We start from the raw sequence: 27,436 nt of genomic DNA, 5'->3' as shown, positions 1-27,436 counted from the left end.
ATCGCGAACAGCACTTGCCACAACAGTCTGTCGAAGTCGATACCTGTGGTCTAAGTATGTGTCTGTCGATGGAGGAAGCCCGTTTAATGTACAGGCGCATAGAGATGTGTGAACACACGTGCGTACATATGTGAACACGTGGGCTTCATGTACACACGCACGTGTAGAAACAAAGATCCCCCGTATAGCCTGTAACAGACTGTTGGGGCAAGTGCTGTTAGCGAGCACCCATGAAGGCCGGCAACGGCACACGAGGGGGTGGGTGGCCAACACCACGCCCGGTCGCCTTTGTCTCCCGAGTAGCGATGTTTCCGCACCCTACCAGGTACTCATTTGAGGCTGAGTCGACCTAGGGGAGGCCCAGGACCGGTTCAGATAATCGTCACCGATGTTGGCCGTGAGCGGGAATCGAACTCGGGTCGACAAGTTCGTAGCGCAGCGCGCTAACCGCTACACTACCACTCCCCTCCCACATACATATACACATATGCAAAGACACACATATATGTATACATATATGGTAACACAGTCACACAGAGGCGTAAATACGTTTCTAAATAAATACACATAGATATGCACACAAAGATATATACTCACACATACTCGCACTCTTAGGCTCACGCACGCGTGCACACACATAAATACACACATATACACACACTCAAATGCATATATGCACAAAGACATTCACATATATATACACGGGCGCAAAGACCTCCACACAAGCACGTATACGGAGCACGCAAATAGATGTGCGCACACAAATACACAGAAAGACAAATAGACATATACACAAAATAAACAAAGACATAATAAGACAAAGACACACCCGTATATCTGCACACTCGCACGCATACAAACACACATATATATACACGTGCAGGCAAACGTGGATACAAATATATTCGTAACCGTTACAAGGTTTATAATTTACCTGTTTGCTATATCTTATTTATCTGCTGGCTATGTTTAACATCGAGTAGGCGCTTACTATCGACATGAAGTATCGCACTGGCCATGGTTAGCGGGTGCTTTTTTACTGCATGAATGTGACTACACTTGTAGTCTACGTGCTACACCCCAATATGGTCCCCGTTTTTACTCGTGAGATTCACGACATTGTTCAAACGCGACGATAGCTTCACACCTGGACCCATGTTCGCCCTGGCGACCTCAGTTTGATTCCAGGCCACGGCGAGTATCAGCCATCGATATCTGGACCGGTCCTGAGCCAAACCCACCGTCTAATCTATGCGTATATGCTTGACCAGCGCGGTGAAGTATGGTCAAACAACGCCCGTGCCCAAAAGGCGTGGGAGGGAGCTATCCATCCAGCAGTGAATTGACCCAGAGATGCGGATCGCTGTGCTACGCGTGTGTACTTCTTGTGTACGGTTGATGTAGACGCAGCGCATCGACTACAATTTCACATTTGGATTGTTAAGCCCAGATCATCACCGCGTCAGGAGTGAGCGGAGCCGTCTGGCGCTGTGACGTTAACTTCGTATTTGTGGACGGGGCATTGCGTGTGCGCTGCCTGTGTGCACAGAAGTTGGCGGAATAGGGGCGAGGTGCATGGACACAAGTAAGACAACAACTCGACACATTCGGCAATGACCACCGCCCTCGACAGGAACAACATGTAACGTCACGGGGTACGATGGGCCTTCACGCTGCGATGAAGCGAAAGATGCCCGTGCTGTGAAGAATGGCTATTGCCCGAAACGTCGCCAGTTGTATCCGTTTTCTTTTTCAGTGTCTGTTGAAATGGCCTAGCATTACAACAGTCTATAACCCATTAGAATGGTTATTTTATCCACGATGAATGATATTAATCATTATATATTAAGTACAACATAAATGTGGATTGTTTTCTTCGTGTGTGAATTGTTCATCATTGTGAACAACATTTCGCACGTTGTCACGTGAGACACCGTCCCATGTCGGCGGCGTGCCGATTCCTATCCATTAATGGCTAAACTGATGTCGATAATTATTTAAGGCTCGCAATGCATAATCCACGTTTTTTTTTTACCATTCACATTTATCAAATTAATGCGTTAATCGTACGCGCATCATCGTCGTCGTCATCGGGCCAAGGAATTGACGACACCTTGACAAAGAGAGACAAAGACCGAACACCAGCAAACAATGCAAAGGTGAAGAAAAGTGGGAGATGGAACGACTGGATTTGTGGATTTAATCGAGACCCCCGAATTGCGACGGTTGATCGACTCGTCAAAGTGATCGCTCCTAGTGGACAGGCCCCTCCCCCTCTAGTTAATATGCATAGCAGCAGAGATTAATATCTACACAAAACATGAACGCATTGAGATTCGTATATTTGTCGAATACATACCTGTTAACCCCTTATCGGTGCCTAGCTTTTTACGGACCATTTCGGACCCATGTGTTGGTCACGCCGTGCCCTTAAAATCTCAACTTTCATCCTGAAAAGTCCCGTCTCAAGGAAGAAACGCGAACAAACAAAATTTGTTTTTCTGTCTGGCCGCATTGAAACGGCTATGCGCCGTATGGACCTGTGAAGTCAATGTCCCTGTTCAAGAATACGGCTAAACCGTATGGGTTGACACGGTATGCGAATCGAACTGTTTATTTCATATAGATATTGAATATGCAAATACTGCCTCTATTTTTATATAAACAAACTTCTATGTAATAATCCGCTGTACGAGAGTTTATATATACTGTATACTGTATAGTCAACACTTGGTGTACAGTCCTTGGTCAATCCATTGCTGGATAAAGGGCTCCCCACGCATCGTGTTGGTCGTGGGGGTTGTTTGACCATACTTCACCACGCTGGTCAGTGTAGGTTGTGGTGAGGGCAAAGCCGCTTATTATTGTCAGTGTATGCACCACACCTTATCAATACATCTGTAGTAAATACCGCATCACCATTATAATATATATTTTCGGCAGTATTGATTAGCTTCGAGCAGTGAAGTATATTCAAGACTGAATATACATTTTATACATATACGCAGGGAGGGAATTGGTACTTTTAATCAACACAAACTTGGTTGCATCACGTCTCTTGCACAGGGTCATTGCCCGAAACGTCACGTATTATAAATATCTGTGAGTTCCAAATGTGAGTTTTATTTGGGCAATGTATGCACCACTACCAACGTAAAATTTATAGTACTTATAAATATATGTACCATACATTTGATTAAACATGTATGAATTTACCGAAATTCACATCCATGTAATTCACTGCAGGGCTTGTTATGTATATAAAAACCCCAATGCAAACTCTAACAATTATAAGCACATACGTATACATAATAATAAATGCATTAACATACAGGGGGTTTCAATGTAATTGTAATGCAAGAATCATATTGACATTTCACGGAATATGAAACATCGCAGAAGGTCAGTCGCCCGAAACGTCGATATTTGTATTACTCTTATTGGCAAAAAAACCAACATGTTAATATTACGTGTAATTAACCTTCTAGTTTCTGTCGAATTCGCTGAAGGAGCAGCAGCAGCAGCTTGTGCCTTCCAGAATTTACAGAGCCTCTAATTGTCTCCGGTATGATCCGTTTCGTGTACGTTGTCGCATTAATTAAATTCCATGTCATTTATTTCATCACGCGACGGTGTACGTAGATGTGCCGTGTGGTGTGCGAGGATTTGGGGGGTGGGGGGGAGCGGGGTGGTTGAGGTTACGCGCTCGTTGTGGATCGCGGTGCTAACCCGTGTACCGGTGCAGAGAGCGCGCGGTTACTACTGCACGCATGCACACGCTGCTGCTGCTGCTGGTGGTGGTGGTGGGTGGGGGGGGAGAGAGATTGCGCAGACCTTTATTCAACCAACACGTGAGATGCATCACCTCTTGTGCAATCGTCCGCGTTATATGAAGAAGGGCCGTTGCCCGAAACGTCGCCTATTGGATGTATTTGTTTTTATTCTGTTAGGGCAATGTGATTGACGAATGTCTGTGTGTGTGTGTCTATCGTGTAGACTCAGCCTCGAATGGGTAGCTGGTGCGGTGCGTAAACATCACCACTGGGGGAGACAAAGGCGGCCGGGCGTGGTGTTTGCCGCCCACACCCTCGCGTCCATTGCCGGCCTTCATAGGTGATCGCTAACAGTGACTTGCCCCAAAAGTGTGTTAAGGCTACACGGGGGATCTTTGTCTTTGCCTTCAGCGTATTTGTGCAGGATATCAGTGCCACAGTATTAATTAAAAACAGTGATACCGTAAGCCCAGACCTAATATGTATCTTGTTGGTCCCAGCTGAGATGGAAATCCGGTACTTGAGTCGTGTCTTCGAATCGCGAATACAGGTGAATGACACAGTGTTATCACAAGCTTACTAAATAACCATACACAACGAAGACTGGTATCGCGATATGCCCCCCCGCGCATTGGCCAAATGCGTTCACGTCGCTCAACCTCAGAGGCGCACACGACTCTGTTGGACGTCACCAGGAGCTGTCCTCAGACCAGACTTGACATCATTGCCGCCATAGGAATGTGGAATTTGCAATGCGTGGCTCTGGACCGCCAATTAAACCCCGGCGTCGTTCGTTTGAACACGGGGGGGGACAATTTGACGTGGAACGAATTGTTCGCTTTGCATGAATCATACTCGCCGTATCGTTCTGGGTTGTAAGACGCTCCGGAAAGTAAGGCTCGCCCCAACAATTGGCCTTAAATTACTGGGGAGATGTGGAGGGGATGTTGGGAGGGGAGGGGAGGGAGGGGAGGTATTAAGGGGAGGGGAGGGAGGTGGGAAGGGAGGGGAGGGAGGGAGGTGAGGAGGGAGGTATTGAGGGGAGGGGAGAGAGGTGGGGAGGGAGGTGGGAAGGGAGGGGAGGTGAGGAGGGAGGTGGGGAAGGAGGGGGAGAGAGGGAGGGAGGGGTGGGAGGGGAGGTAGGGAGGGGAGGGAGGTGGGGAAGGAGGGGGAGAGAGGGAGGGAGGGGTGGGAGGGGAGGTAGGGAGGGGAGGGAGGTGGGGAAGGAGGTGGGGAGGGAGGGGAGGGAAGGGAGGGAGGTGAGGAGGGTGGTGGGGAGGAAGGGGGAATGAGGGAGGGCGGGAGGGAGGGGAGAGGAGGGAGGGGAGGGGACGGAGGGAGGTGGGGAGGGAGGGGAGGGCGGGAGGGAGGGAGGGGAGGGGAGGGCGGGGAGGTAAAAGCGCGTCTCATAATCGGGTGAATGCCGTATAAATTGCAAGGCGGAAACGGGAATCGAATCGTTTACCCAATGTCGAGCGCGCAGTGTGACTGTTTAACGGTACGGTATATTACCCAATGCCAATCTCGCGTATTTACGAAGCAAAACCTAATCATCCCAAGCCCTTTGTCAATCCACTACTGGAGGAAAGCCTTCCCCGCACCCCGTGACTGTTAGGGAAGCTGTCTGACCATACTTCACCACCCTGGTCAGTGCGAGTTGGTTGAGGGCAGTGCCGAGACCTATTCAGATATTACTTGCCATTGTTATTTCATTCCCGTGCAATGATGGCTTCTTAATGTCGGAAGGGAAGAGCGTTCCAGACGGGCGCGGAAGCCGATGTGAAAGCGCGCGACGCAGTTCGATGGCTTGGCCAAAATCCAAACCACAGCGGTTCACGATACTATGTGGACTTGTTCGTGATGTTCACCGTGGCCGGGACTCAAACTCAGATCGCCGGCTTGATGGTTGTCACAGTGAGCGAACGAATCTCCCCCCACCCCCGCCGCAGCCACCACTCATGTTTTCTACAGTGCCAATATCGAGCCCCTCGTGCGCGTGTGTCACCGTCATGTCAATCATCGTCAGGTCACGTACCGTATTCCTCTCGTGAACACGCACGTGTACACCTGTCCGCTGCAGGCGTATTCGCCAGTATCTCTGGTGCCACGTATCGGCAGCCAGCATTCCTAATTCGGTGCCGCGCATGTAATCCGTGTAAGTTTGTTACAGCGCATCCGCTCAAAGAGGGATTATCAATCCATCCGCGTGGTAATATACATCGGCGGATGGTGGAGTGGGGGCTCAGTTGCGAGCACACTGAGCCTATCAACCCCAGCCACCCGAGTTCGATTCGCGGCCACGGCCAGGGCGAGGCCTTCATCCAGCAGTGGATTGACAAATGCGATGTCAATGATGACAGTCATTATACAGTCCAACGAGAGAACACCGATTCGTATCAACCAAGGTCGACATTGCACGCGAGTGGGAGGTAGAGCTATTCATGGCCGAGTCGACCTAGATTAGACTCAGGAACGGTGCACTTACCAATTGCCACGTGGGTCGTGAATCGTGACCAAGAATGTAACTCGATATTTGCGGGAACAGTTAAGCTACCTGTTGTAAACTGTAACACATATCTTGCTGTATACACACTCACACATAGATACGTATATATATATAAACTGCACACTCTTCACGTATACAAAGAAAGACACATGCAGAGCACATGTAGATACACGCCCCTATCGTGAATCCACTGCTGATCGAGGATTTTGCCACGCCTTGCCGGCACTGGGCATTTGATTGCGACACGGCGCTGGGTAGAGTTGGGGCTGGTGAATGCGAGGAGCTGTCCAGACGTGGCCGCATCTAAGTGTTGTACAACATTGGATCATTGCTGCACTATCCTCTGCCGACGACTCAGCCCCGTACTAGCCTACAAAACTCCGGTTGTGTATTCTTAGGTTTTTTCGGTAAAGTCACGTAGGTAAAACATTAAAAGTAAAATAAAATAAAATCACGACGTTTCGGAGGCAACACAAGCTTCCGTCTTCAGGTGGAACCGTCACAGCCACGACAGCTGTATCAAGTTGCCTCCGAAACGTGATTTTATTTTATTTTACTTTGATTAATTTTAATGTTTTACCTACGTGACTTTACCGAAAAAACCTAAGAATATGAATCCTTGCAGTCACGAAAGCTTCAAATCTAGAATCCGGTTGTGTACGCATGGTGGTCGCCTATCCGATCACGATCAGGAATACATCTACCAGACATCTGTGGGTGGTGGGGGTGGGGAGCTTTATAGCTCATCGGATTCCTCCAGTATGAATAATTCAAATTCTTAAATACATTCCTGCTTAGCTTGTTGAGATCTGACGGGATCGGTTTCATTCCGTGTGATTTGGTAATAGGCAGAAGCATATAGACCCGGGTACAAAGGCGGCCAATGATTTAACGTCGCATTAATGATGGGTTTATGAGCTGTGCGTGGGTGCACGAGGCACGCGTGAACACACAGTTACACGTGGCCCCCACTGTGCAGCGTGCCAATATCTATTCCCCGTCTCGAATCCCAAGTCTCGACCAACTTCTCTCACGGAGGAAATGCGGACAATTGCAAACATGATTTTTTTAAATTATATATACGTGTATAAGTAAAATCAAATAAAAGCAAAAGTCCAGTCCCTTCTCCACAAATGTAAATAAATGCATACAATTGGTTCGCCCATCACCCTATTGGCTTTCAAGACCAGTACTAACCAGTGGCATTTGTTTTAAATAAGTAAACGTTGGACCGGGATCGACCTCCTGGCTCTCATCAGCAGAGTGGGGCTCTGCCTCGTTAAAACAAATGCTGCCGGATTACCAGATGTGATTGGCAATTTCAAAATAAACACAAACTCATCGCGAGCTTGCTTCAACACATTTCGCTTAATAATATTGGTCTGTAAAGTCAATACATTGGCTGATGAACAACACGACACGTTCATGATGAAGTTGTTTTAGGTTAGATCGCATAAATGCAAATGTGATCCGACCCCAAGAAAACGTAACCACGAATAATGTTGGTGACGAAAGCCCACTTGGTTAAACATATTTCTACTTACACGTTGCGAGACAAATAGCTGGCGTTAATTGGTAAGCTCATATATTATGCCCGACCCTGTTTGTAATCCACCGTTTGTAAGAGGGCTTCCCCACGCTGGAGAGTGAGATGGAAGCATAGAGAGTTTAGTACAACGGTGGATTTTTCTTCCCCACCCGCAACCCCGTGTCTCACATCAAGTCCGTGATCATGATCGTCACCCTGTGATTGTCCACTGAGTGAGACGCCACCTTCGTTTCGTCAACGTGTCTGCATTTTCGAAATGAGGCGTCGCTGTGAGCCACGTCCATTGGCGAACCTGAACGAGCGGTGGAAATTCCACGGTCCTATGGCCGGAGGTCGGTGTCTGTCCATCCAACGGATGGTCAATACTGTTTCCGTGAAGTGAACATCATTATTATCAATCAATCCATGACGGATGAGGATTGAATCAATTGTGAAACGCAAGATAAAATTTGAGCAAGTGGACACGTTTGTATCGCATTGCAATCAAAACAAGTATTTATATTAAAGCTTCAAAAGCGTTAAAGATATTAAACGTAACCATAATTCCCTAGACATCGACAACACAGTCTATATGCACGCGAATGTAATTAAACGACGGTACTCATCATATGTGTAGTATGTATGTTTTGCCATGCGTCTACAGTGTGTGTGTGTGTATTGGGGAGGGGGGAGCGGTGGTGCTAGTGGTTAGCGCGCTGAGCTACGAACCTGGGGACCCGGGTTCGATTGCCGCTCACGGCCAAGACCAGGTGACGATTATCTAAACCGGTTCTGTGCCTCCCCCCCCATAGGTCGACTCAGCCTCAAATAAATACCTGGTGCGACGTGTAAACATCACCGCTAGGGAGACAAAGTCGGCCCGTGCAAAGAGCTGGCCCTCCTGTGACGTGGCGGCCTTTGTAGGTGCGACTCGACAAACGGCGTTTGCCCCGAAAGTCTGTTGTTTGTATCAAACGCGGATCGCCCTTGCCGTTTCATGTTTCTTACCGAGTTTGCTTATTTAATCCCCCTGGTTAAACAACGGGTTGCAAACAGCGTTTAGTCCATGGGACCTTTTTTGTGTGCCAGTATCAACATGATGCCAACCAAGAATAGGCTTTGTAGCAATAACACAATCTTAATTTGGGAGCTTTCGTGACTGCAGGAATTATTCTTTGGTTCTTTTCGGTTAAGTCACGTCTAAAAATAAAATAATAAATCAAAATAAAACAACACATTACGACGTTTCGATTGCAACACAAGCAATCATCATTATTTTTAGACGTGACTTAACCGAAAAGAACCAAAGAGCAATAACACAGGTTCTTGATGCTCGAACACCAAACAGACACCCATTGCAAGGCATCAAGTCCGCATTGACCACACGTCCTTGTGGTACAGAATATGCAAACCAAACCTGCACTCATAATACATGCACTGAAAATGTATTTCGTCCAATGACAATTAGTAAACCCACCGTCGTCTGCGTTCCTTCGACGGAGGGAACGGCACAACAACACGGACTCTCGCTGTCTCACTCTCTCTCTCTGTCGAAGCCTTCTCGTCGTGGCCGGCAGAAGACCTCCACATTCATGACCGGAGCATATTGGCAGCTGCAATAGTCGAATATAATCATCTCCATCCCTCCGTCGATCGCCACTGCTCGATATTAAAAGCATCCCTCGCCGTGTCCGTCGGTCGTGAGAGTTGTTGTTCGACCATACTTCACCACTTTGGTCGTAACGGGTTGGTGGACGGGACAGAGGAGGAGCAGTGGGCGAAAAAAAAGCAGCCAGGCACCGCGATTGTAGAAGTCCCTCGCCTCGGTCCATTCGAGAATCGGAGTCTGTTACGCGATTTAAATCGCGTCTTTAAACCCAACAGTTTTAACAACGGGCTTTTCTCCTTAACTTGAGATTCACGCAAAGCTTTTGGTGCCCTGTGCGAAGTACGCGATAGAAAATGGAGTTTATGATTCTGATTGCTCATTATGCTCAAATAATATTTTTAACAGAATGTGCGGGGCTGTAAGCGAGCACCTATGAAGGCCGGCACAACATGCACACACTGGCACACACAAATACACACTTGGGATATAAAGATCGTAATCGCAGATACCACTGCTCCCTGTCCACTGAACACAACGTTGATTTCACGATCACTCGACACACGTTCGTTGTTAACACGGCGTGGCCTTTAAGGGAAACGTCCATAATTAGGCGACGTTTCGAGCAATGAGCCTTCTTCACAAATAGCCATTTCTCGAAACGTTGCGAAATTAAATATTTTTTTTTAAATCTGCAAAGTGTTTTTGACTAACGGTGTTGAGTTATCGCAATGTTTGTGCTTTTGCGCCATTGGCCAATTAGAGCCGCATTACCAAAGAACGTGCATGCCTGAAGATGCATCACTCATGTAATTGGTGACATGGGTGCGTCTTTGATAAGCCTGGGATCTCGGATAGCAATTCTATCTTCTCACTAATGAGCACTAAGACGGGTTTAAAAGGACCCTCTACGCAATTGCCGTCCATAACGCATCCGGCATCTTAAGATCGTTTCTAGAAAGCGCGATCGAGAATTTCTCCTGCAAAAACCGCCTTTAAGTGCGCAACGAAAACGTTTCACGTGTTCTTTTTTTTTCTTCGTCCGAAACGCAGAAGTACTGTATCTTAAATAATGCACGCTCTTTTTTTACACGAATCCAACTCGGAGCTTCCTATTAATTAGTTGAGCATTGCTGCAAAGAATTTCCGTGTTACCGTATTCTCCGTATTATAAGAAGCTCTGGAAAGTAAACCCTCGCGCTCTCCCCACCTTTACCAAACTTGTGTCACGATGTCAATAATCGGATCAATTATGTGCGCTATAAAACAAAGACAAAAATCCCCCGTATAGCCTTTGACTGTTGGGGCAAGTGCTGTTAGCGAGTAGCACCTATGGAGGCATGCAGGGCACACGATGGGTGGCCAGTAACCACGCCTGGCCGCCTTTGTCTCCCAAGTGGCGATGTTTACACCCCACATCATGCCGAACCGGTTCAGATAATCGTCACCTGCTGTTGGCCGTGATCGGAAATCGAACTCGTGCCGCCGGCTTCATAGCGGAGCGCGCTAACTGCTACACTACTGCTGCCCAAGACAAAGATCCCCCGAATAGCCTTAACAGACTGTAGGGGCAAGTGCTGTTAGCGAGCACCTATGAAGGCCGGAACGGTACACGAGGGGGTGGGTGGCCAACACCACGCCCGATCGCCTTTGTCTCCCCAGTAGCGATGTTTTACACATCGCACCAGGTACTCATTTGAGGCTGAGTCGACCTAGGGGAGGCCCATGACCGGTTAAGATAATCGCCACTGGTGTTGGCCGTGAGCGGGAATTGAACCCGGGGCGCGGGGTTCATAGCACAGCGCGCTAACCGCTACACTACCGCTTCCCACACACACGCACACAAAGCTACCCTTTGCCTTTAAAATGTAGAGAAACCCTGAATCGTGTTGTCGTGAGAATACCATACATTCAACGCACCTACAACACACAAAGCATTCCGCATTGTCCACGACCGATGTCCAAAGTCGCGTGTACATGCGTTACCCATATACGCAAGGTCACGCCACAATGGCCTATGCAAATTAGTGCGCCCGCGATTGCCAGACGCGGTTATTGGCCACGCGTTAATTGCAGAATGGCCTTCACACATCTGACAATGAGACGAGGTCTGGGGGATCACAGTAGACTAACACAGTCGGGAATGCGTTCCTGAAAGGTGCAAGGACACATATCTAAACGACGTAAAATCAAAGTGATGTGGTGGTGGGAGGGTGGTGGTGGTGGAGGCGAAGGCTGAGATGCGACTGATTCGAGAAAGGACGGATGATGCTGTCAGGGACGTAAGTTTGGGGTCGAGGCGACGCGTATCAGGGTAGTGGTGTGGACGAAGTGACGACGTATTTGCCAAACGACGTAAATCTGGGTATGACTGTAACACGGTGCAATGTTAACACGACATGTGATCACTATCTGCGCATACGTGTGTGAGTCTTTGTGTGCGTGAGTTCGCATTGTTATCTGATATTTTATTTGCATATTGATTGTCTTTGCATTGTACGTGTGCAAAGGTGTCTTTTGTGTGTATATATGTGTGTACGTGTGTGAGCTTTTGTCGATGTATGTGCGTGTATGTGTGAAATGCGCGTGTTAAACACACGAACCTGCACCCGCCATCTGCATGGTTGCGCGCTTTGCCTACCGAAGCTGATTGCTCTTGACGTACACACAAAACACAATTGTGCACACGCTACATGCGATGACACACGTGAAGTTAACATCTGGAGTGTGCAAGTGGGCGCCCCTAACATTCATACGATCAAGGCACAGCTGGCTCGCCTGATCTACTCCGGCGAACGGATCTATCCACGCGCACGGTGGAATGCGTGACGAGTCTTCCCGATCTTGATTTGAAGCTTTCGTGACTGCAGGAATCCATACTCAAATTTCTATTTAAAGCTTTCGTGACTGCAGGGATTCATCTTCTTGGTTCTTTCGGTAAAGTCACGTAGAAGGGAAATAAAATAAAATACATATTTTATTATTATTTTATTATTTCCCTTCTACGTGATTTTACCGAAAGAACCACGAAGATGAATCCATACTCCTTTTGTTCTTTCGCTAAAGTCACGTAGGTAGAAATGAAATGATTCGTGATTTGTTTTATTCTATTTTATTTCTACCTACGTGACTTTACCGAAAGAACCGAAGAGTACTAGTCTTCGCGAGTGCAGGCGGCGGGCGAGGTCTGTAACAACTGCCCGTGCGCTGTGTAAAACGAGGCCAGTCCATATCAGCGGGTGGTTATTCACCCGCGTGGATATTTCAACACGTCCCGACCTGGCACCCTATCCGCCAAGCTGCGGCGATGGAGTTAAACAACAACCGCGGATTGTTGTGGATCCAGCTGCGGATTGACGGACGATGAGTGCATTTGGTATCGTGTTTCAAATCATTGAAAAGTGGTGAACGGAGTGGCAAGCCGGGGGGGGGGGGGGGACAGGTCACGTCCGAAAGAGATCGCGGGGGGTCTCGGAGATGGAGCGATTCTGTCGGCTAGATTGTCGGATCTCGGGTTCGTGCGAGATGGCGTACGGATAGCTTGCAGAGACCTTCATCCAGCAGTGGATTGCTCATGACAATGATGTTGCTGCTGCTGATTCTGATGATGATACACATCTGTGTATATATAATATCACTCAGATGGGTAGTGTCCTGCAAAATCCGGCCGTAATCTCAGCAGCCAGAGCCAGGCAGCCTGAGCTGATTCAATGTCAAAATACAAAGATCCCCCGTATATAGACCAAACAGAGTTTTGGTGATGTTAGCGAGCACTTCGGCAAACGAGGGGGGTGAGTGGCCAGCACCACGCCCGGCCGCCTTTGTTTCCCTACTGCCGATGTTCACACACCGCACCAGCTACTCATCCGAGGCTGAGTCGGATTAGGTTGGAGCCCAGGACCGGTTCGGATAGTTCGTCACCGGCGTTGGTGGCCGTGAGCGGGAATCGAACTCGGCACGCCGGGTTCGCAGCGCAGCGCTAACCGCCGCACCACCGCTCCCCAACTCTTGCCATGTCACGCACGCACGTACACACAACGCTGCTCTAAGAGCCTCAGCAGTAATTCATTACAGGACACGCATTCACCATTAATTGCGTAGACTGCCCCCCCCCTCCCACCACACAGACACATACTTTTGCATATATATGTTCTTATGTCTCTCCCCCCATCCAAAAGAAAAGTGACCCCCCCCCCCTCGCCCCCCCTCACCCTCCGCCAACAATTACGTCGCTTCTATTCCACAAACGTAACGGAATTCATCAACCCGTAGCTACGTCTCAGTCTGCCTGTCTGCGGTGCGTCTGTGTCTGTCTGTTACGCGCGTGCGTGTGTCTGGGTTGCGTGTGTCTCTCTCTCTCCCTCCGTGTGTCTCGCTAGCTGGGGGAGGGGGGGGGGTGAACCGTCTTTTCTTGTGGCACGGCCACTACAGTCCCGCAGAGACAATAGGAAAATTATTTACCGATGTTTTGCACGTAATTGTAAATCTCTCTCGCTCCAGTTGTCGCTGGCAGCGGTTAGCATCACAAAGGGGCCGGAGCCTGTGAACCGGTCGCTCCCACCGACCCCTGCGATGAATGGGGGAAAGGGGATCGCGCGCCGTTACCGTTCAGACCCCGGCGCGCTCTCTCTCTCTCTCTGTGCCCCCCCCCCTCTCTCTCTGCCGCTCCCCCCCCCCCTCTCTGCCGCTCCCCCCTCTCGCCCCCCCCTCTTTCTCTGGCACCCCCTCTCCCTCTGTCGCTCTCCCCCCTCCCCTCTCTCTCTTTGCCGCTCTCTCCCCCCCCCCTCTCTCTGTCGCTCTCCCCCCTCTCCCTCTGTCGCTCCCCCCCTCTCTCTCTGTCGCTCTCTCCCTCTCTCTCTGTCGCTCTCCCCTCTCTCTCTGTCGCTCTCCCCCCTCTCCCTCTGTCGCTCCCCCCCTCTCTCTCTGTCGCTCTCCCCCTCTCTCTCTGTCGCTCTCCCCTCTCTCTCTGTCGCTCTCCCCCCTCTCTCTCTCTCTGCCGCTCCCCCCTCTCTCTGTCGCTCTCCCCCCTCTCCCTCTGCCGCTCTCTCCCTCTCTCTCTGCCGCTCTCCCTCTCTCTGTTGCTCTCCCCCCTCTCTCTCTCTGTCGCTCACCCCCCCCCCCCTCTCTCTGTCGCTCTCCCCCCCCTCTCTCTGTCGCTCTCCCCCCTCTCTCTGCCGCTCTCTCTCTCTGTCGCTCACCCCCCCCCCCCCTCTTTGCCGCTCTCCCTCTCTCTGCCGCTCCCCCCCCTCTTTCTCTCTGCCGCTCTCCCCCCCCCCTCTCTCTCTCTGCCGCTCTCCCCCGTCTCTCTCTCTTCTCGCGCGGCGAAGACGGCGCGGGACTCTCTTCTTCTTCCTCTTCACTCTCCTCGTGCCCCCAGCGCCACCGCAGCGATCGTGATCATTGCACCACCAAAACTCGTGGACTTAAAATGGCCATTCTGCGTCGGCAGTTGGTGCGTAAACCTTCGATCTAAATTCTAAAGCAAGTACAAATTAACAGAGAAGGTTAACCAATAACGATGACCTACATATATCTAATATAACGGGCGACATTTCGGGCAATGGTCCTTCTTGTGAAGGTTCGTTGCCCGAAATGTGGCCTCTTCAGGGCGGTGTTATTGAAGAATGTGACTTTCTCTTTTGACCAGACAGATGGATGTGTCGGCATTGTCAAGATACATCGCAGCATGGCGAGAGATGGCAATCCACGTGCAAACGTACAAAGACAAAGATGCCCCGTACAGTATTAACATACTTTTGAGGCAAGTGCTGTTCGCGAGCAGCACCTAATGAAGGCCGACACGGCACACGAGGTGATGGGTGACCATCACCACGCCCGGCAGCCTTTGTTTCCCCAATGCTGGTGTTTATAACGCACGCCAGGTACTCATTTAAGGCCGACTCGTTCTAGGGGAGGCCCAGAACTTGTTCAGATAATCGGCACTGATGTTGGTGGCCGTGAGCGGGAATCGAACTCGGGTCGCCAGGTTCGTAGCGCAGCGCGCTAGCAATATGTATATACACACACACATGCCAATATATAGACCGAGTGATCTCTTGGTCAAATAGGCATTGGAAGGGCGTTCACCTCGTTTTTAGCTCGAGGGAAAATGCTCCCCGGTGATTTCGGACACAAAACTCTTTTAATATGCGGCAAGTCCATTCACAGCCTCCCTGCTCAGCTCGCCATGGAGAGGCGGGGGGGGGGCGTTCAGATCAATTTGCAGCCCTGATCCGGTAGTGGAAGTTCCACATTGCTCTGGTGAGAGCCAATCTTTGCAATTATTGAGTGGTTCTCATTTTTCAAACCCCGAAGTCATGATACTGAGTTGATTACAGACCATGATATGAACTTGATACCTCCCGATTGCATTTGTGATCGTCACAGATATCTGGCCGTGACATATCCTCCATGACCAATTAACCCCCCCTCCCCCACCCAGTTCAGTATGAACGTTTTCCATAGATTTACATATATCCGACCTTGACGTAGCCACCTCTACCTTGGTCCCGACGGTGGTGAAGATGTAGCATTGTGCTGCATTTCTATATGGGGGTTCATCAAATGTATGCTGTTTGTGTGTGTGTGTACAATTTCTGATAGGGGACACAATATATAATAACGAAGGATTTTAATCATTGATCCAGACTGCAGCGAAACAACCAAAACACACTTCAGATGATGGATTCAGAATCGTAATAGCCATGACTGTATGAATTTATGTTTTTTGGGTGCAATGCCCAGTTTAAGCAAATAACTCAAATCTGCTTTAAATGTGTTCATGGAAAATGTATTATCGTAATAATTTACTGCCCATTGTCAATCCACTGCTGAATGGAGGCATCCACATACTATTCAGTCGCGGGGATTGCTTCACCATACTTGTTTGACCATGCCAATCTCTATAAATCACACAGAGATATTGCACTCAGCACCAGCTAGAGATCATTTGGATATCGTAATTGATTTTTATTTTCAGGTCACATTTTATTGACGCGATCTGACCTAAAAAAACAAACAATTGTGAATCGTATTGGTCGTGAAAGTCTACGTGTTAAATTGAGAGATCATTTACAAGCTCCCTATATTTTTTTTGAGAAGGTATTGATTAAATGCAATTTAGTAAATTTGCTGAACTGACCAACCCCCTGGTATGTTTGTAAAGTATGTTGGCTTATGTATGCAGTACAAGGGATAAATGAAATTACGAAGAACTGAACATTTTTCTTGTGGCTTTTTCTAATCACTGCTGAATGTACAAACTAAAATGTCTAATCAATATGCCGATATGCAAAGCACTGTATACGATTATGACGAAATGTGCAACACGAAAATGTGGCACACTTCCCAGACTTTACAGACGTGTATCGTCAACAGCATATGTCCGTACCGTGTTACAAGGTTACGATATAGAGACAACATTTTACTTTCATGCAAACGTTACATGAGCTATGCACAGATGCATGCGTGCTTCGCACATACAAGTATAATACAAATTTCATACGTACACAACACATTGCACGTGTGCATGCAAATAATGCAGACATTGCAGAGGCATCATTTTCACGTACAGAAAATATAACGCACGCATATCAGATGGGAATAACGTTGCCCGAGCTAAATATGTAAATTAATGCTCATAATTCATTCATGCGAATTCTAATTTTTCTCATGGTTTTATTTTAATAAACCAGTTCATGTCCAGGTGCTGGATTCATTGTTGTGAGATGGGATTTTGACAGATGTTGGTGACTTGGAGAGGCCTTCATCTAGCAGTGGATTGATTGTGCCTAATAATGATGTTAGTGATTGTTGCTATGATTATTATTATTATTGCTCAAACAAGCAAGTAGACAATTAATGAATGTGGCTTTTTATCCCGTAATACGAATACTAGGTTAAGCCCATAGTTTATGTGCAATGGTGGCGAGATGTTAACTATCCAGGAGGTAGTGTGTTTGATCCCGACCCTGACGGCTGCTGTATATTTTGAGTTTGCATGTTCTCCCCGTGGTCGCGTGGATTTTTCTCCGGGTCCTCCCGCCTTTCCATCCACATTTAGAATCAACGTGCGTTTGAAGTATTTGGCTGTTATAGATTTCCACGTGATAAGCCACTTCGTTGCGCTATTATTTGTGACCAAGGTCGCTTCTGAAAAAGAGCTGTATAACTCAGTTGGGCATTACCTGGTAAAAAAAAAAAAATGTTGAATTAGTTTTTTTTGCTTGTTTAGCAGTTTTTGCCCAACGACATTTTTGCGCAAACACAGTCGCTTCCCACAACTGACAGCCATCATTTGCTTCCTGTGTCGCGAAACATTCTTCTTACCCTCTCGTCTTTTCTAATTAATGTGACAGGTTCAATTTGGTGGTGCACATTGCTTTAACGCAGAAGTCACCCAATTAAAATAATTTTGGCTGCTCGTTTGCATCTCCAGATGGGATGTCCACCAATTTATTTTGTTGATTGTCTTAATAATATTTGTCATAAATGTCCTTAAAATGATATGACCTTACACACATTCACTCTGCATCCTCCCTGACTGCTTTGTTTAACAGTAGGCCCTGAAACGACATTTGTTCTTACATTATTACATGGCATTATACGATCGCAAAGCCGCACAAGAAATCACAATCATCTCTAATAGCGCCGTAATTAATACAACAATCTATCACATCATCTTTAATCTATTATCTGTAAATTGAAACTGATAAGCTAGTTGCACCGATGTTATTGCAAATCGCTACAAAGTTGAATGCTTGGCCAACAATCTGAGTGATATTTTCCCATGGTTGCCTTCAGAATAAACAAGTAAAGTGGACAAGTATTTTTCGATTTAAAGCTTTCGTGACTGCAGGGATTCATCTTTTTGTTTATTTCGGTAAAATCACGTAGAATGGAAATAATAAAATAATAAAAATAAAACATAATAAAATAATTCTCACGACGTTTCGGCCACAACGCAAGCAGCCGTCCTCAGGTGAAGAACAGGTCTGTCAGACTCTGTCTTCTCGACAGACCTGTTCTTCACCTGAGGACGGCTGCTTGCGTTGTGGCCGAAACGTCGTGAGAATTGTATTTTATTATGTTTTATTTTTATTATTTTTTATTTCCATTCTACGTGACTTTACCGAAAGAACCAAGAAGATGGACAAGTATTATCAACGATCCCCAGGCACGTCTAAGGCATGAAACAAACAATGCACACATTTCGCTGGAGTGTAAATTCACCCAGCCCATCAACATTATACTATTCTTCACCAAAAAAATTATGATTGCTTCAAAGTTATTTCGGAATTATAATTCTGTTAAATGGTTCAGATGAGGGTGTGCACGTGAATCGACATGTGCTTGCAGTAAAGCTCCAACTGAGATTAATTAGCAAAGCGCGGCACGTGACACATTCTAAAATCACGCTTACACCTAACTGTCGAATCGATAAATTGGATTAGTGTCGTTTTAAGTGAAACTTTTTTTTTTTACAAGGGAGACAAGATTCATAGAAGGAACGTGTGTGGTGTTGGAGAGATCTACTGGCCTGTCGTTACCACTGTGAAGGTGTCAGTTATTCTTAAACACATTTCGAACTCAAATAGCGATCAAATTCAAAGGCATGGGCCCCTTTGTGTGAACGTTTTGTAGAAACCGTTATAATAAATGCATTAACGGAGTACAATACGTCTTCTTTTGCATAGAAACATGGAGCATAAGTGTACTGATGATCTTAATAATTATTTTAAGTAAAACATATTTTATCGACGATGTTTCTTCAAGACGTATTTTTGCCGGTAACATTTATTTGGGACGACAGATTACAAGCTGAATTCTTGAAGCAAATCATCAGCAAGCCATAGTTGTATGATTGCAAAATTGTAAAGTCAAACGTGCACAAGAAAAATGTTTCAGCAACAAATGAAAGAACATTAATTTAACAACAATAAACTGTGTACCTGTTTGCAAGCTTCTATGATTACCAATGCAGTCACCTTTCAACGCAAATGCCCATTGAAAGTGTATTAGACAACTATAATGGGTGGCTGACGAAAGACTTTCAGAAGATTGTGTCGACACTTAGAGTAATAAAACGTTTGTATCAAAATACATGAGATTGACTAACTTCAGATATTGCAACAAAGCCATTTGCACCTACTAATTCATAATATTTAGTAAATTAACTAGCTCGATTCTCATAAGCTCTCCCATGTGTCGTTGGGTTATAGCGTGCGTCGTTGGGTTATACCGCGTGTCGTTGGGTTATAACAGCATCGTTGGGTTATACCGCGTGTCGTTGGGTTATAACAGCATCGTTGGGTTATACCGCATGTCGTTGGGTTATACCGCGTGTCGTTGGGTTATACCACGCGTCGTTGGGTTATACCGCGCGTCGTTGGGTTATACCGCGCGTCGTTGGGTTATACCGCGCGTCGTTGAGTTATACCGCATGTTGTTGGGTTATACCGCGCGTCGTTGGGTTATACCGTGCGTCGTTGGGTTATACCGCATGTCGTTGGGTTATACCACGCATCGTTGGGTTATATCGCACGTCGTTGGGTTATACCGCGTGTCGTTGGGTTATACCGCATGTCCTTGGGTTATACCGCATGTCGTTGGGTTATACCATGCATCGTTGGGTTATACCGTGTGTCGTAGGGTTATACCGCATGTCGTTGGGTTAAACCGCACGTCGTTGGGTTATAGCGCACGTCGTTGGGTTATACCGTGTGTCGTTGGGTTATACCGCACGTCGTTGGGTTATACCGCATGTCGTTGGGTTATACCGTGTGTCGTTGGGTTATACCGCATGTCGTTGGGTTAAACCGCACGTCGTTGGGTTATACCGCATGTCGTTGGGTTATACCGCGCGTCGTTGGGTTATACCGCATGTCGTTGGGTTATACCGTGTGTCGTTGGGTTATACCGCGTGTCGTTGGGTTATACCGCGTGTCGTTGGGTTATACCGCATGTCGTTGGGTTATACCGTGTGTCGTTGGGTTATACCGCATGTCGTTGGGTTAAACCGCACGTCGTTGGGTTATACCGCATGTCGTTGGGTTATGCCGCGCGTCGTTGGGTTATACCGTGTGTCGTTGGGTTACACCGCGCGTCATTGGGTTATACCGCGTGTCGTTGGGTTATACCGTGTGTCGTTGGGTTATACCGTGTGTCGTTGGGTTATACCGCATGTCGTTGGGTTAAACCGCACGTCGTTGGGTTATACCGCATGTCGTTGGGTTATACCACGCGTCGTTGGGTTATACCGCATGTCGTTGGGTTATACTGTGTGTCGTTGGGTTATACCGCGTGTCGTTGGGTTATACCGCGTGTCGTTGGGTTATACCGCGTGTCGTTGGGTTATACCGCGTGTCGTTGGGTTATACCGCGTGTCGTTGGGTTATACCGCGTGTCGTTGGGTTATACCGCGCGTCGTTGGGTTATACCGTGTGTCATTGGGTTATACCGCATGTCGTTGGGTTATACCGCGTGTCGTTGGGTTATACCGCATGTCGTTGGGTTATACCGTGTGTCGTTGGGTTATACCACGCATCATTGGGTTATACCGCATGTCGTTGGGTTATACCGTGTGTCGTTGGGTTATACCGCGCGTCGTTGGGTTATACCGCGCGTCGTTGGGGTATACATTTTCAAGAACGCAACCCAAACGTAAATCCATGTACGCCAGTAAGCAGATCTGCATCAGGCCTCCATCAGCCATGTGGCAAAATTACTCAATAGCCGCGCTAGCCACCTACTGGCCAGAATCTATATTAGCCACCCGTGTACATACACGTATTTTTGAAACCCACAAAAAGGTATGATTGACCGTGTCCATTTTTGTAGTGTGACAAATAGATCAGGGCTGATGATGATGCTAGACAAGGGGGGGGAGTGGTGGTGCAGTGCTTAGAGCATAATGCACCCTGCACCCGGCGACCTGAGATTGATTCCCAACCACAAGTGAAATCTGCAGTGAATGACTTTTTGAAGTGGTTCTGCCCTCCCTCCCCCCAATGTTCACTAATCTGCACTGACCAGCATGGTGAAGTATAGTCAAGCAATCACATGACGTAGCCTGTAATTCATCAGTGCATTGACTAAGAGCCATAACTATTATTCATATGAACTCTATATATACAAGACAATCAAACAGCATGCATTTTAACATACCATAAGAACAACAACAAAATCATTTTAGTGCTTTTCCATGTACCAGCAGTAATCTTACCTTGGTTGTTTGTTGCAGTCCCTTGGGCATTATCCTTTGAGAAACGCCGTCCATCCAAAAAGATTACCTCTCCATGGCCTGCGCACAGCAAACTGCGGAATAAGTTTCCCCTTATAGCCAGTGGATTGAAATTGGCCCCTACCATCACAAAACTCCAAAACAAGGCTGCGTATTACAATCAAAGCAGAAACCCAAAGAGATTGCATTAGTCCTGCGCTTGCGACCCCAGTTTGTACGATGAAAACAAAACGTGGACGTTGTTGAAGCCCGTCTCGGCACATCCACGGCATTGCAACTGCTTCAATGTGGGTGCATGTGATGCTTTTTTTGCCGTAATCTCGGGACACTTGATGAAAGCACACGAGTGTGCTAAATGCGAATGCCAGACTACAGCAGGGGGGCTTGCTGCTTTGCAACACCCATCCCCGAACGCTGGGGCGAGCGAGGAATAAAAGGTGTCGGAAGAAAGCAGTATATTTTTCTTTTCCAATTCAGCATGTAACTAATTGTATATAACGTGAAGTGTGCTGATGTCTTTCCTTTCAATGCGATGTGTTTGAGAAGGGCACGGTTATGTGCACACTGATGCTTTTATATTATTATTATGCTTGTTTACCCAGGAAAGCTTTACCGAGTCGCATGTCTTTGTTTCACGACGGCCCTGCCATGCTTACAGTCGTTGTGTGATGATTCCTAAGCAAACTAATCCTAAATTAGTCATTTACGGGTGATTTCTCGAATTTGGAAATTCCGGACCGTGACGCCTACTCTTGGGAATGTTGTCACGGGATAAGCAATACCGACTGCGAAGCGGTTAGTACACCGGCAATAATAACCAGGGTGGCCGCTGGATTTGAACCAATAATCTTTGCAACGAGCCGAGAACACGTCATTACACATTGCACAGATGCGTACCAACTACAAATAAAAAAGACCCACAACAGCCTTTAACCGACTGCTGGGGTACGCGATGTTCGCGAGCAGCTATGATGCCTGTCAAAGCACACGGAGGGGCGGTGTGACCAGCACCGTGCCCTGCTGCCTTTGTCTCCCCAGTGCAAGATGTTTACACACCGTATTAGGTACTCGACCTTGGGGAGACCAAGACCGATTCTGATGTCACTCGAGACTAATACAAGACGTGGTTGGAAATCTAACTAGGAGAAACTGGGAACGCAACGCGGGGTGTGCGAAGCACTATACCACCGCTCCCCACATCCAAAACAACAACAACAACAACAACCGCCATTCGCCACTAAGTGGCGGTGACGTTACCACAAACATGCACACGTGCGTATGCACAAGCACGCACACAATGTGCGTTTCCTCCTTCAGTATAACAAATATCTGCACTAACGTGTGGATTAATGCTCACCTACGGAAATATTTGCAGCAGGCGGTGACAACCTGCAGAGGCCATTAGTGCAGCTGAGTAGTGAATTGCACTGAATACCAATACATTCACATTAACTTTTATATAATCCGCAGCAGACGCAGGGATATGATAGGAGCAGGAGGGTGCGGACTCAAGGAAATAACTTAACCTCTTCACACTGGGGTCCAGACAGGGAAAGACAAAAGTTAAACAGGGATCATGCACGTCTACGACAACTGATTTCAGGTGAATAGCCATGCTGGTGCTCCCTTCACATAATCTAAACAGTGAGAAATGTTTGAGCATTGGTCAGTACTCTTGTTAATTGGCGGAACTGAGTTATTATTGGGGGGGGTGGGGGATATCCACATTCATATGACAGGGTCCAGTTTATCCATAAGGCAACCACTGTCGGTGCAAAAAAAAGTGGTACTCATTTTTATGTTTATCAAATAAAAAGGATGGACTGGATAGATGAATGGACTGATGGGTTAAATGACACACACTGCCATTGTTGATGTTTTTAAATGGGTTATCCAATACTCTCTCTCTCTCTCAAGTGTTCTTCCTCAGGGCAGGTCCATGGCTCAAGCTCCCTCCATCTGACCCCATTCCCTCTGTGTTCAAATCCCTACACACTGCATTCCGTCCCGGGGTTCTTGAGACAAAACTAGGGACGGAGAGTTGGGGTGGCTTCCCCTTACGTTCATCAAGCAGTGTGTTGTAGGCAATGGTGTGGTAAGAACATTATCAGCTAAGGGTGTGCGGCAAACGGTCACGTGGGGTCCCGATATTGTATTTGTCTCGCACGGTCGCACCGAGGCTATTATATATCATAGCTATTCTTGCCTAATCACATCATTACATGAAGTTTTTGTTCTTTAACACTGTTGTTGAAAACATGTCTCATGGCGGTTGTCAAGGTGGGCCCCAACTCATAGCCTTGGCCACCAGGGCGGGCCAAGGCACCCCCTGCCCCCATGCTAGTTACGATCGTTACACTAGTTACACGAGTTACGCGACTGGTTTTGGGTGACACCATCGCTGGGTGTAGTATAACGTCACACCCAACGATATCCGAACTTAAATGTGCATTTGGAAGCGCTCATCTCTACTGAACGCCCGGGCCTGTGGTGGAAATTCCGCATTCATATGTAAGGGGTCGATATTTAAATATGGCCACCAACTACCGACTTCCTGCAAGGTGGTAGACATTTTATTGACCTCAGGTGGACGAAGGGCCGTGTTAATCCTTACCCAAAATGAGTTTGCCATGGTAATATTTTCAAAACCCGCTTTTCTTTTTTAACTGAACCCATAACAGCCACAACAGAGGACACGTACACCTGCAAGTAAGATCGACATGTCTGGGTAAGATTTTCTCCATAAACAAGAGCTTGTTAAGGTGTGCAAGGTTCATTTTCTAACCAATATGGGGATGGGGGGGTTAAAACAATCTGCTTTTAAATTTGCATCAATGTCCACGCATTGGTACAAAAGTTTACATGAGCCGCAAAGGCGCGTAAATAATAAATGAGATCATTTGAGTTTTGCCGAAAAAGACGTTTTTTGAAAATAACACTGAGAAACGTGTTTTGGTGGAGTTCCCGAGAGAAAACGGAGGTTAGGGTGTACAATTACAACATTGCATGCAAAAAAAGCAAGCGTTTTATTTGTCACCGTGACTTACGGAACAATGTTTTCACAAATTGGGCAATATCTGCTTTTTCGAAGAGCTCTGAAACAATTATGCTGTCGTGTGGGTCTTTTGGTCATCAACAATAACACGATGAAAAACAGCCCCAACATGTTGGGGATTTTTGTTGTTGTTATCAAGCTCGCACAAGACTTCCTCGTAGTACGATGAGTCCTTGTGTTGCAATGAGTTACAGTGTTGCTTTTCAAACCTTTGCAAAAAATTCCACCCATTTTGTATACCTACACACACGCACGCAAACCAATATTCAGTAACCTTACATGGTTGAATGTGGAAATTATCATTATTGTATGCTGAGAGGTCTTTTTTTTGTACACGAAACATTTGTTATTTTTACACAATTGTATGCCGATTGTGCTATTGGTGTCGTGAGATGTAGTGTCCATTCCCTCGTGTGTTTTTGGCGAACGGCCCACTGAAGTGGATATCAGAGCTAAATGAGATCCCTTCAAATGCCCTCTGGTCTACACAGTAGAGGGCAGCACGTTCCCACCCAGTAATGTCTTGTCACATGGCAGCCAAACTGATTTTTCAATTCTTAGAGCTGGAATTTGTCCAAATGTAAGTGCAGAACTCAATTTAATGTGATTAGCTGTTTTTTTTTCCCTGTAGTCATTGGTGACCAGGCTGAGGACATCAATAGACTACGCTTAAGAGAACCCCGGTGCAAATGTAGACATCTTCCCGGTGCCAACTCAGCGCTCTGACCTCAGAGCCTACCGGCTACCTCTTCTGCATTATTATTTTGTACAAATTATATTATAATTATATTATAATTTGTAGACAGATATCAAATATCTTTGAGGCAAATAAGTAACAAAAAATGGATACTGAAAGTCGTTTGTGATGTTTATTCAGAGCTTTGCCGCACAGCGATGTCTAGCTCTCTGTTGTATGTAGTTTATTTCATAACACAATACATATCCGTTGCTCGATGCAATGATAAAATACAATTGAGATATAATTAGAGATTAAAGACCACGTACACAATTACATGTATGAAAAGAGGCTGGGTGGCTCATGGGGCGAATATTGGGCCAGATCGAGTCACTGAGCCAGTGCTACTGAGATCATCGGTTCAAATCTGGGTTTTGGCCACCTGTGATTAATACAGGCTCTCCAGTGTAGAGGGCTGATAGTTTCAGCTTGGTCACTAATGTGAGGTAAAATGTTGTTAAACGTGTACAATTCTTTATCTCCCAGCTGCTGAGAAGTCAATTATTTTTTTTCTTTTGTAGGGTATATGAAAGGTGTGACCTTCGTGTGGACAGAGATGTCTACACGAGGGATTTCAGACGTCATCCTACGACATCGCAAACCGCCTTTTGTATTTAGTGTTGTTGTCCTTCCGCCGCACCTCCGATCAGCATGGTTGGAGACATACGGTGCGAAAGAAGTTGAACATACATACACAATCTCTCAGGATCATTCTCTTACACGAGCGATGGTGGTGCAAGAGTTCCCAATTGTGCTTTTTTGTCGATTTGTGTTTCTCCCTTGTGATGGGACTTTGTAGGATGAACGTTGAGATTGATAAGGGGGCACGGGGTGACCAATACGGACTGAATTGGTCTGTAATAAGGTGGCACTGATAAGGGGTTGACAGATATGGAAATAATGCATGAACAAACTTAAAGTGTATCTCTTCTTGGTTCTTTCGGTAAAGTCACGTAGAAGGAAAATAAGAAAATAAGAAAAAATAAAACATTATAAAATACAAAAGTGTATCTGTCACATTTACAATTCAGAGGCCAGGATAGGAAAAGTGTTGGCTTCCTCAACAAGTGGTAGAAAGTGGTACTAATTTGACCAACCATTGAATCATAATGGTTCGGATTCGATGCAGGATAAAGATTTGAACGTGCAACCTCCCAATAGTGAGCCCGGAGGTTCGTAAAGACATACCAAATGTTCTAAAGGGGGTTATAATAAGGGGGGTCACTAAAATGCCAACAAAAATGTACAATTGTCAGCCCTTTGCCAATTCCACTGCTGGATGACGACCTCCCCACGCCATGCAATGTTTGGTGATCGGGGGGGGGGGGGCTGGGATGGGGGCGAGATTGTTATTGTCCGACAATATATTTTTTATCACGCTGGTTCCACTGCGAGTTGGCGCAACGTGAAACATAATCCGACTGGTACAGTGATGCTACATTGTTGTTGTTGTTTGGGACACAGCTGATGGCGGGCGACGCGCTTAATGAATAGCGAGTGTGGCTGTGCCGGCCGGGTGAATCGCTACAACCCCCGCTTTGGGTCAACAGCAGCAGTAGCGGCAGCAACAACAGCAGAGAGCGAGCAGCAGCAACAGCAGCAGTAGCGGCAGCAACAACAGCAGAGAGCGAGCAGCAGCAACAGCAGCAGTAGCAGCAGCAACAGCAGCAGAGAGCGAGCAGCAGCAGCAGGAGCAGTAGCAACAACAGCAGAGAGCGAGCAGCAGCAACAGCAGCAGTAGCAGCAGCAACAACAACAGAGAGCGAGCAGCAGCAACAGCAGCAGCAGCAACAACAGCAGAGAGCGAGCAGCAGCAACAGCAGCAGTAGCGGCAGCAACAACAGCAGAGAGCGAGCAGCAGCAACAGCAGCAGCAGCAACAACAGCAGAGAGCGAACAGCAGCAACAGCAGCAGGAGCAGTAGCAGCAGCAACAACAGCAGAGAGCGAGCAACAGCAGCAGGAGCAGACACACGCGGTGCCAGGGCAATGT

This window comes from Lampetra fluviatilis, chromosome 13, assembly GCF_964198595.1.
Source record: "Lampetra fluviatilis chromosome 13, kcLamFluv1.1, whole genome shotgun sequence".
Lineage (NCBI taxonomy): Eukaryota > Metazoa > Chordata > Hyperoartia > Petromyzontiformes > Petromyzontidae > Lampetra > Lampetra fluviatilis.
This window is presented reverse-complemented; position numbering follows the sequence as displayed.